Source organism: Lethenteron reissneri, unplaced genomic scaffold (assembly GCF_015708825.2).
Source record: "Lethenteron reissneri isolate LAM-NWPU_2019-01 unplaced genomic scaffold, ASM1570882v1 scaffold_114, whole genome shotgun sequence".
NCBI lineage: Eukaryota > Metazoa > Chordata > Hyperoartia > Petromyzontiformes > Petromyzontidae > Lethenteron > Lethenteron reissneri.
The window spans coordinates 296,667-308,168 of NW_026890827.1; the positions used below are offsets into that span (position 1 = coordinate 296,667).

Genomic DNA, 11,502 nt, shown 5'->3' on the forward strand with positions numbered 1-11,502 from the left:
AACGGCAAACATGATTGATAACACTGCGTAACAAAAAAAAATTGTCCCTGCATAGTAAGTGTTATTTTCTAATTGCTTATGCCTCAAAAGTACAGAAAATGGCTATTATTCCCCACAAACTTTGCTTTTGTGACCAGGACAGTGATATTTTGAAATTTACCTATTTTCAATGAGAAAATGTGTGCATTTGTGTCATTGCTTAACGTAAAGTCCTGGTCACAAAAGGAAAGTGTGTGGGAATAACCAATAAAAAAAATGGCACTAGCCATCCATGAGACAAAAATCGTGTTACATAGTGTAAGTGAAAACTGAACTTATTGTGGGCCTTGCTATGTTGATTCATCTTGAATTAATTACATGGTGAAGTGTGAGGAAGCATTAATACTGAGCAGATGAAGGTGGCCAGGCATGGTTCTGGACACACCACCTTTGTACCATGCCGGTGTGTGACAGTGTCAAGTTTGTATTTGCAGTAAAGTATATTAACTATTGAACAAGTAGGTTAAATCAAAACAATAGTTTAATTTAGTTTTCCTCTGGGACTTTTTGTAAGAATGGAAACAGTCAGGAAAATATCTCAGCACATGCAGCTGAAGTTAGATCTGTTCATCCGAGCATTCAAGCAAATCTGAGCTTGGCTTCCACCTCAAAGTTTCGATTGAACATTAATTTATGTATTTCTGCATAATACAAATAGTATTATTTTCAACACACTTTGCTATTATAGCTGAATTTTTCTTAAATATTCCTTTCATAGCTAGACAGCCGAAATTGTGTGCTTGGAGTTTTGGGTAAACATTCATTTTGAAGATACTAGAGCATCCAGGCATATTTATGACCATTGGCCCTCTCATTGTGTGCCTTAACAGCCCGCGTGATGAATTGGGGAATTATTTTCACTATATCATGAATATATGAATAAGTATAGATATGCAAGTCATATGTGACTGTGTATATATGCATTCCTCTGTGCCTTGATACTGACGTAGATGGTGTGGATATGTTTTTCTGTCTGCAGCTGACGCTTCATCTGATTCTTCCTCAGCAGAATTGGTCTGATGGAGCAAAGGGACTCGGCGCAGCTCGGTACAAGAAGGAAACAATGCGACCAGTATGCAGACAGCACGAATCGTACTGGAAGTTTGACACAGCACCAGAAAACTCACACAGGAGAAAAACCATTCAAGTGCACTGTGTGTGACAAGGCATATGCACAGTCATCAACTCTTCAGATCCACCAGAGAACACACACGGAAGAGAAACCTTTCAAGTGCAGTTTGTGTGTAAAGGTATTTTCAGGTTCATCTCCTCTGAAACGACACCAAAGAACACACATGGGAGAGAAACCCTTCAAGTGCACTGTGTGTGAGAAGGCATTTACAGAGTCATCAATTCTTCACGACCACCAGAGAACGCACACAGGAGAGAAACCCTTCAAGTGCACTGTATGTGAGAAGGCATTTGCAAAGTCATCAAGTCTTCAAAATCACCAGAGAACGCACACAGGAGAGAAACCCTTCAAGTGCACTGTGTGTGAGAAGGAATTTGCAATGTTATCAGATCTTCAGAGCCACCAGAGAACGCACACGGGAGCTAAACCCTTCAAATGCACTCTGTGTGAGAAGACATTTGCACGGTCATCACATCTAAAAACACACCAGAGAACGCACATGGGAGCTAAACCCTTCAAGTGCACTCTGTGTGAGAAGGCATTTAGAGAGTCATCACATCTAAAAACACACCAGAGAACGCACACAGGAGAGAAACCCTTCACGTGCACTGTGTGTGGAAGCGCATTTGCAACGTTATCAAGTCTTCAGGGCCACCAGAGAACACACACAGGAGAGAAACCCTTCAGGTGCACTATGTGTGAGAAGGCATTTACAAAGTCATCAAATCTTCAAAGACACCAGAGAACGCACACAGGAGAAAAACCCTTCAAGTGCACTGTGTGTGGGAAGCCATTTGCACGGTCATCACATCTTCAAAGACACCAGAGAACACACAGGCATCAGAAGATCCCCAAGGAGCGGAGTCTGAAATCGGCTTGTGCAATTCCAAGTGCTGCAATGAACACATCCCTGCTGAAAAAAGAACCAGAATTTAATTCCAGCTTGGACGCAATGAAATGTATCAAGGTGGATTTTGAAAAGGTGAAATGTGAAGAAGTGATGGTGAAGAGCGAAGAAGCGATGGTAAAATGTGAAGATGAAGATTCAACTCCAAAATCGGACCTTCACATCGTTGTAGGCAACGTGAAGCAGGAGGAGAATTCTGACTGTGAGGCAGAGCGAGGCAACTCCCAGGAGTTTGTGGAAGTGGAGGTGTGGGTGGACTTCTTAGACAATACAAAGTCAAATGGAGACCCGGTAGATATGTAAGCTTGAGACAATGAAGCCCCAGTAGATTCACCTTTGTCACAGGCCTTTAATTACAATAAAGTGAAGTTGCACACTCAATTCCTAGGTTCAGCCTGCCGAGTAAGAGGGGCCAGTATTTGCAGACCTGTGGGTTGGGTAGATCTCTAACCAGGAGCCAGAGCCTATACGCTCCCAAGCATTCATGTTATAATATTATAATGATGCTTGTTAATAGCCTCAGCAGCTCGGAGTTTTGTATCATATCTCATCACAAACACTTGAAGAGCATGTTGTGCATATGCCTTTTCCAAAAAAATGTATTAAGCGATTCTGCCTTTTTTGGTAATAATTTTGATCGGGATGTAGCGCTGGGGCACAGAAAGGGTGAGTCGCCCCCCCTGCCTCCTACCTTGCCACCAGACCGGTGGAGGATAATAACTCACAAGCCTGCTTGGAAAGTAATACAATTTAATTTTAAAAAATGGCAAACTATAAGATGGAAACAGCAGGGGTCACGAACCTCCCTTGGACTTTGAAATCCACCCAAGGGCAGTTAATCATCATGAGCTGACTGGGTTTTTAAAAATACAACAGTGAATTTCGAAGCTTAGCTATATCTTCAACCTCAGGATATCAAAATATACTTGAGAATAAGAAGCACAGATCCCTGGCGATATAGACAGGGAACAAAGGTTAATAAAACCCTCGGAATATACTCGGTAACAACTACGGTATACCATATCTTGGTTAAGCATGAACCAAATAATAATTATGAAAGTATTAGACCTAGGGTCATTCAGAAGAGATACAATGTGAAATATGTCAATCTCACGAACAAGATAATGTATTCCACGGGATCAGAGTCTCACCAAACGCCTTCGTCTTCCAGTAGCTAACAGCACATGGTAGCAGTAAATTATGTATGCGGGGGGGCGTCTTCCCCTAATATATCAAATACCATGCAAGAATTCCAAACAGCGACGTGAGTGCAGTGAATGTTGCTCTAAACGTACTTCGAGTCACTTGCAGAGTCAAAACTGCGGAAAGTTGTATGGTACCAAGCTATAAGAGGTGAATAAAATTTTGTTTTACTTCCAACTCGTGATGAGAGGACAGAATACATGGTGACAGCAAGCACACTCTTGCACAATAGGTCACGACTTCAAAGGTCACAGCACCCCTTTTTGACAGAGACTGCAAGTCTGATGCAAATTTTTTTGAACACTTCCAACCCGTTATGGGATTGTGGGGAACGCTGCCCAAACCGAATACACACACACAGGGAGACAATTGTGTTAAAAGCTTTATTTTCATCACAGAATCTTGCCCGCGAATGTATTAAAGCCCTTAGCCAATTGATGAACATTTGTTAGACAAGCAAGCACACTACCGCACACCATTATTTCAAGGCATTACGTTAATTGCATAATCTAACAAATTCATTGAGGTCTACCTTTGCTTAGGCACGTTTCTTTATTACCGTTCGTATGAATATTGTCACATTAATTTAAAAAATGTTCCTGTCGCTGTGTATGATCACCTTACTCTGAAGAATGAGCCAATTGTTCTGTTACCCAGTTTGACAAACATAATTTTTGAGGGTTAAATGTACGGATCAATGAGGACATCTCCAGGAGTACTGTGTTGGCATTCTTAGCATAAGAGTTCGCATATTAGAATGTTACGTGTTTTTTTTTAGATTAAAGTTGTTTAACACAGAAGAGTCTGAGTGGTGTTTTCCTAAGTCCATGCATAATATCTTTCTAACCTATAAAAGGCATTTTTTGTCTGTCTGCGTACACTCGCTTGCGGGGGATTTGGCTCTCGAACCGTGGGGTTTACCGAGAAATGTTTTGCCAGGAGGCACGCCCCGAGCCCCGCGGTGGGAATATGCATTTCCGTTTTTTAGTCCCTAAACTTTAAAGCGGTTTAATTATCCATTTAGTGCGATATTTATTTATTTAGCACACCGTTGCGCATGCGCGAAACGCTGACCAAGGGTTGCCCCTGGCAACGGGCAGCACACCGTTGCTGCAGGGTGGATGCCATTTCTCACCCGCGTTAAAAAATATGCGCACACATTTACATGCGACGCTGCGGTAAATACATCAAAGTTTCACGTCCTCTACTCTCTCCCCCCCACCCCAATGTGTGCAATTACTATTATAGGGTCGGTAGATAATACAATTATAGAGATTAGACTATTATTCTAGCGCAGGGGTGGGGGGTAGCGGCCCAGCCCCCAGCCTCGCCCGGCTGGGCAATCTAGGCGAGGCCAGAGGCTCTGCACGGGACTAGGCCTCGACAGCCCACTCCTGTTAGAGTCGATATACCCAGCATTGCCCGGGGGGGAAATACATTTAAAAACTTCTGAAAACTTTAAAACATAACATAGCAATGAAAATGAAACTCAGTAAATTAAAATAAACCCGAGCGCGCCATGAATCGATTCTTTAAATATAGACTGTACAAATAGTTATTAAGCTGGGTGAGTGTACTGGCAGTTTATAATGCAGACTGTAGCCTGGTTATTAAGCTGGGTGAGTGTACTGGCAGTCTGTAATGCAGACTGTAGCCTGGTTATTAAGCTGGGTGAGTGTACTGGCAGTCAGTAATGTCCACTGTAGCCTGTTTATTAAGTAAAGTGAGTGTACTGGCAGTCTATAATGCAGACTGTAGCCTGGTTATTAAGCTGGGTGAGTGTACTGGCAGTTTATAATGCAGACTGTAGCCTGCTTATTAAGTAAAGTAGGTACCACCACAGTATGCACTGCTGTAATCATAGCAGGTACCACCACAGCAGTATGTACTGCTGTAATCATAGCAGCTACCACCACACTCGGTATGTATTGCTGTCATAGCAGGTACCACCACCACAGTATGTACTGCTTTCATCATAGCAGGTACCACCACAGTATGTACTGCTGTCATAGCAGGTACCACCACACTCGGTATGTACTGCTGTCATCATAGCAGGTACCACCACCACAGTACTGCTGTGATCATAGCAGGTACTGCCACAGCAGTATGCACTGCTGTCGTGAAAGCAGGTACCACCACAGTATGCAGAGCTGTAGTCATAGGATACCACCACAATCAGTATCCACTGCTGTAATCATAGCAGGTACCACACAGTATGCACTGCTGTAGTCATAGCAGGTGCCATCACTGTCAGTATGCACTGCTGTAGTGATAGCAGGTACCACCTCAGCTGGTATACACTGCTGTAGTGATAGTAGATACTGCTATCGAGTTGGTAGATACTGCTATATAGAGTTAGTAGATACTAAAACAGTATATACCACTACAGTCAGTCAATACTGCTACAGTCAGTATATACTACTATACAGTCAGTACATACTAGTACGGTGAGTAGCTATTAGAGTCCGTAGATACTACTATAGAGTGAGTAGATCTTGCTATAGAGTTAGTAGTTACTACTAGTCAGTGGATACTACTATAGTCAGTGGATACTACTATACAGTTAGTTACTACTATAGAGTCGGTAGATACTACTGTAGGCCCAGTAGATACTACTACGGTCAGTCGTTACTACAATCAGTAAATAATACTCCAGTCAGTAGCTACTACTGGCTCAGTAGATACTACTGTACAGTCAGTAGATACAACTACAGAGTCAATAGATACTACTTCCTCTGTTGTATGTAGGCTGATGTAAATATAATTTTTGAAGGGGGGTGTCCACAATTTTCGGAAACCTTTTACATCAACTATTTACCCCACAATTTCTACAACATTTTGGACTTTTGCAAGCTTCTTATAATTTTGTTGGTGGAGAAATGTACAAACGGCCCACCGGGCTTTCACAATACCTTAGTATCTGTGTGTGTATATGTAAGGTTTTTAAGAGACAACAAACTCCGTGATAAGAAGGCTCAGCTAATCGAGTCTCTCACCTTTCTGAAGAGATGCCGCGACTCTAAGGTAATACCAATCGCATTTACTCTAACCTCTGCTGCTGTAACTCATTCCACAAGTAGTGACTAATCCCATATCTGCATTTCCATAAATATGCTAAATTCCTCTTGATATGCAAATCCCTTTGTCAAGGCGCTCTTCCCCCTCCAACCCAGCTTAAATATACGCTGCCAAGCCTGGTGGTGTTCATTCAGACGCTGTCTTTCCGACAGACCTGTTCTTCACCTGAGGACGGCTGCTTGCGTTGTGGCCGAAACGTGAGAATTCCCTTCTACGTGACTTTACCGAAAGAACCAAGAAGATGAATCCCTGCAGTCATGAAAGCTTTAAATCGAAAATTTTAAGAGAAGTTTTTAAAGATATTTTTCACCCGGGCAACGCCGGGTACTTACCGCTAGTAACTAATAAATGAAACTGAAAACATAGTCTGGAACAAGCGTCGTGGTGACGTCACCGCCACTTCATGGCAAATGACAGTTGTCTTCTTTTGGCTTCTGAGGTGCTGCGTTCCTTGGAACGAAAATACCTCAGGTCCCCAGCAGGGGCGCTGGGTCAGCGTGTGTTGAGCACACGGCGCTCTCGGCTGCTTCGTCAGTCTCCACCGCTGAGGTGATTGCCAAGTCGGCACACTGGTCACTCTGTCGGCAGTGCCCGTGCTGGCAGGGATGATGGGTCCGGCTCCGTCTGCGTCGATGTGCGCGATCATCCCGTCACCAGAAACCACTCGCACCAGACACTGTTGATCCTTGTAGACTGTGGAGCAACTTGGAGAGACAGTGCCTGTCGTCTCCCCCCCCCCCCGCCTCTTCAAGAGAGTCCTCTTCCAGTTGTTTGTACGACTCGTGCTGCAGAGAGGACACGCTACAGATCAAGTTATATCGTTCCGTGTCAGTCTCTGATCCGACCCTCAACTAAACTTCGCCTGTGGGTTGCGATTTCAAGGGGCACTCTCACGAATAGTGGTTGCACCAGTTTTCCCTCAAAGGGTTGACTTTGATCTGAGCACAATCCGAACGATTGTCACTCTATGATCGTGTTTGCTGTACAGAACGATCTCGCCACCGGGAATAGTAATGCTTGGCACTCTTCCCCACGTCTGTATTGCAATACTGCGAGCACCAGCCATGGCTGGCAGCCTCAATGACGCAACAACAAAAAACTCTCCGTGATGCGTGGCTTCTGACGATGCAGAGCTCCCTATCAATTTGCCAGTCACGAGGGCCATCCCCGGAGCCGACCACTCGCAGTACTTCTTCTTTCATATGGCATTGTGAAAAGCAACAGTTTTTATTTTAAATGATCGTCATGAATGAATGCAAAGGTTTCTTATCCAGTCCAATGATGTGGTTGATGCAGTGTGAATTTTAGCGATACCGCCAGGATGTGCATGGATGGAGCATTCATCGGTGATGTGCTTGATGGTTTGGACTTCTCCAGTCGTAGTTGGGTGTTTCGTTGAGCAGTGCTGTTTTCGATTTAAAGCTTTCGTGACTGCAGGGATTCATCTTCTTGGTTCTTTCGGTAAAGTCACGTAGAAGGGAAGTAATAAAATAATAAAAATAAAACATAATAAAATTATTCTCACGACGTTTCGGCCACAACGCAAGCAGCCGTCCTCAGGTGAAAACCAGGTCCGTCGAGGCGACAGAGTCTGAATGAAACAGCACATATATAAGCTGGGCGCCTAGACAAAGGAATTTGCATATCAAGAGGAATTTAACATATTTATGGGAAATGCAGGAATGTGATTAGTACTACATATGCATGTGCATTATGCAGGATTAACAGCATCAAAGGGAGCTGCAGTTGCTGCTGCTGCTGCAGTTGCTGCTGCTGCAGTTGCTGCTGCTGCAGTTTCTGCTGCTGCTGCAGTTGCTGCTGCTGCTGCAGTTGCTGCTGCTGCTGCAGTTGCTGCTGCTGCTGCAGTTGCTGCTGCTGCTGCAGTTGCTGCTGCTGCTGCAGTTGCTGCTGCTGCTGCAGTTGCTGCTGCTGCTGCAGTTGCTGCTGCTGCTGCAGTTGCTGCTGCTGCTGCAGTTGCTGCTGCTGCTGCAGTTGCTGCTGCTGCTGCAGTTGCTGCTGCTGCAGTTTCTGCTGCTGCTGCAGTTTCTGCTGCTGCTGCTGCAGTTTCTGCCTTATCCATTTTAATATAACACTATGTATTATTCTACCCACCCTAATGTGTATCACACTGCTATATATTTACTATACAATTACGACACCATACATTACTCTGCACACTGCACCATGCCAGTGAGTGGAACGCGGTCTGAAAGTCACCGTAAACGTGAACACAATCAGTTAAGATCCGAAATGGTTTATTACGTCCTTCCAATGATTGCTAAGCCAGAATCCATCTTCTCGGTTGAAATTGTCTCTGTGTTTGTATATGTGGATCGCCTCATGAACGAATCTCTCATGATAGCCAGATGGCTTGCAGAGAACCTGTCTTGGAGAAGTCAATGTCATGTGAGCCCACTGAATTGTAACAGTGATCTGCCACGGCTGAGGTGTTTGTCCTACCGTGTTTCAGGTCTGCTTTATGTTCACGGATGCGGTCCGAGACATGTCGTTTGGTTTCTCCAATGTAACTGCTACCACAGAGGCAACTTAGTTTGTAGACGCCAGGGTACTGTATGTCTGGAACCACATCTTTTACAGATGGGACCAGATCACGGATTTTATGTACTGTGTTGAATCGGACCTGGATCTTGTGTTTAATCAGGATTTTGGAGATCTTTATTGTGACCCCAGCAATGTAGGGTAAGGTGATGGTCTTGAAAGGCTCCTCAACAGGATCCTTCCTGATGGTTGGAGTGATGGCCTTGCGGATTGTGTAGTCGGAGTAACCATTAGCCTTAAGAGCTTGGCGTACGTGTTTGAGTTCACTGCCAATGTGTTCCTGGTCGGAAATGCATTGGGCTCTATGGTATAGAGTCTTGATGAGGGAATTCTTCTGGGATGGATGGTGGTGGGAATCCGGTTTTAGGTAAGCATCCGTATGGGTGGCTTTCATGTAGACAGAGTGGCTCATTGAACCATCAGGTCTCCTTTTAATAAGGACATCCAAAAAGGGTAGCTTGCCATCTTTTTCGACTTCCATGGTGAATCTGATGGCTGGATGTATGGAATTGATGTGGTCGAGAAATTGGTCTAGAGCAGGCCGGCCATGTGGCCAGATGACAAAAGTGTCATCTACGTACTTCTTCCATAAGGTCGGGCGTAGAGTGGCAGTCTTTATGGCGTCAGTCTCAAATTTCGCCATGAAGATGTTGGCTACAACCGGAGATAGGGGGGAGCCCATTGGGGTGCCCTCAGTTTGCTTGTAGAAAGTTCCATTCCAGGTGAAGTATGTATTGGTTAAGCAGTGTCTCACCAGGGCGGGTACCCCAGCATTCAGTCCTTGATTGCGATGGTGTCAGGTACAGGAACTTTGGTGAATAAGGAAACCACATCAAAACTGACAAGCAGGTCGTCTGGGGACAGGGCAATCCCCTTGATTGTCGATACCAGGTCAGTAGAGTTTAGTACCGCAGAGGCGGTTTTTCCAGTGAAAGGCTGTAGGATTTCAGACAAAAAACGAGCCAGTTTATAGGTGGGGGAGTTGATAGTAGAGACAATGGGACGGAGAGGTGTATCTTCTTTATGTATCTTTGGCAAGCCGTATAATCTTGGTGGCCTGGCTGCAGAAGGTTTCAACGAGAACTGTTTGGTCTGATCAATTAATGCGGTTGAATCAGAAATGATTTGCTTGGTTTTAGAGACGAGGCTGTTGGTGGGATCTCTTTTTATTTTTGTATAGCTGCCATCGTTGAGTAGTTCTTGGATTTTGTTGTTGTATTCTGTTTTGTCCATGATGACAGTGGCATTGCCTTTGTCGGCTGAGAGGATGACAATGTCATCCCTAATTTTTAATTGAGCTAATTCAAAACGCTCATCTTTGCTGATGTTGCAAGCAGAAATAGAACTGTTACTGCGATTAATTACTTTGTTAACATCTAGCTTTTCAATGTGTGGGTCCGGTTTCTTATTTGAGAGGCGATCGAATTTGGAAATCAAGTTGTCCTTACATTTGGTCGACATAGCAGCAGCTGAAGAGGCAGTCATTTTATCTACGTGTTCCCAATCCGATGTGGACATTGTTGCACTCAAAGATAAGTGTGATTTGTAGAGTGACTTGTCTAACTGATCTAGATCGGTGCGCGTAAGTCTGATTTTCTCTGAGATAAGAGCTAAGCTAGTTCTAGACAGAATTCGTTAAGCATTAGAAGAAGTTACAGCAGCAGATGTTAGTGTAAATGCTAATTTATTTAATCATGAAAATGTTGCGTGTATGCTAATTAGGTAGGTGTAATTGTATTCAGTTATGCAAGTGTATGTAATTATGCTAATGCATTCAATTATGATCATTAGCTTCTGCTTCGTTGTCTAGGGTTGTATTATCACTGATCAACAACAAAAACGTTTTTTTCTGGCCTGGACTTTTGCAGCTGTTCTAGACTAATTTCAGGGTGCGGATTCCAAATCTGATCTCAGATTTGCTCTATCACATCTCATTTTATGCTATCGGTATACCCCATTTTCATTGATTTTACCCGAAATTAACTCTGTCACTTATGATTGCAAGTTGTTGCGAGTCAGTGACTGCTTTAGTGTTAAAATATGGTGCTGTATTTTTAGGATAGTGTGTTTATAATAAATTTATGTAGATATCCACATTTATTTAATATTTTTCTTCTGCAGTTTTTATTGAAAATGCTATATTTGATATGCCAGATTTGGAATCAGCACCCCAAAATTACCTTAAGACCGTTGGAATACCTTATGCCAGAAAAAGTGTTGACCAGTGAATTATCATTCAGGATAATACAATGATTCTCACTTTAACTTTTACTGATTATGTCTTAGTGTGTTATATCAGGTCTCAAAATTCAGATCTCTCCGCAAGATACAGTTCTTATAATTAATATTATTATGCATGGACTTAGGAAGGCACCACTCAGACTCTTCTGTGTTAAGCAACTTTAATCTCTAAAAAACACGTAACATTCCAATATGCGAACTCTTATGCAAGGAATGCCAACAGTACTCCTGGAGATGTCCTCATTGAACCGTACATTTAACCCTCAATAATTATGTTTGTCAAACTGGGTAACAGAACAATTGGCTCATTCTTCAGAGTAAGGTAATCATACACAGCGACATG

General features: G+C 43.4%; 1 pseudogene; it reads left to right on the top strand.

Moving 5' to 3' along the window:
* Positions 1 to 3,956, top strand: part of LOC133361554 (uncharacterized) — a 173,658-nt pseudogene extending 169,702 nt beyond the window's left edge.
* The last annotated feature ends 7,546 nt before the right edge of the window (positions 3,957 to 11,502 follow it).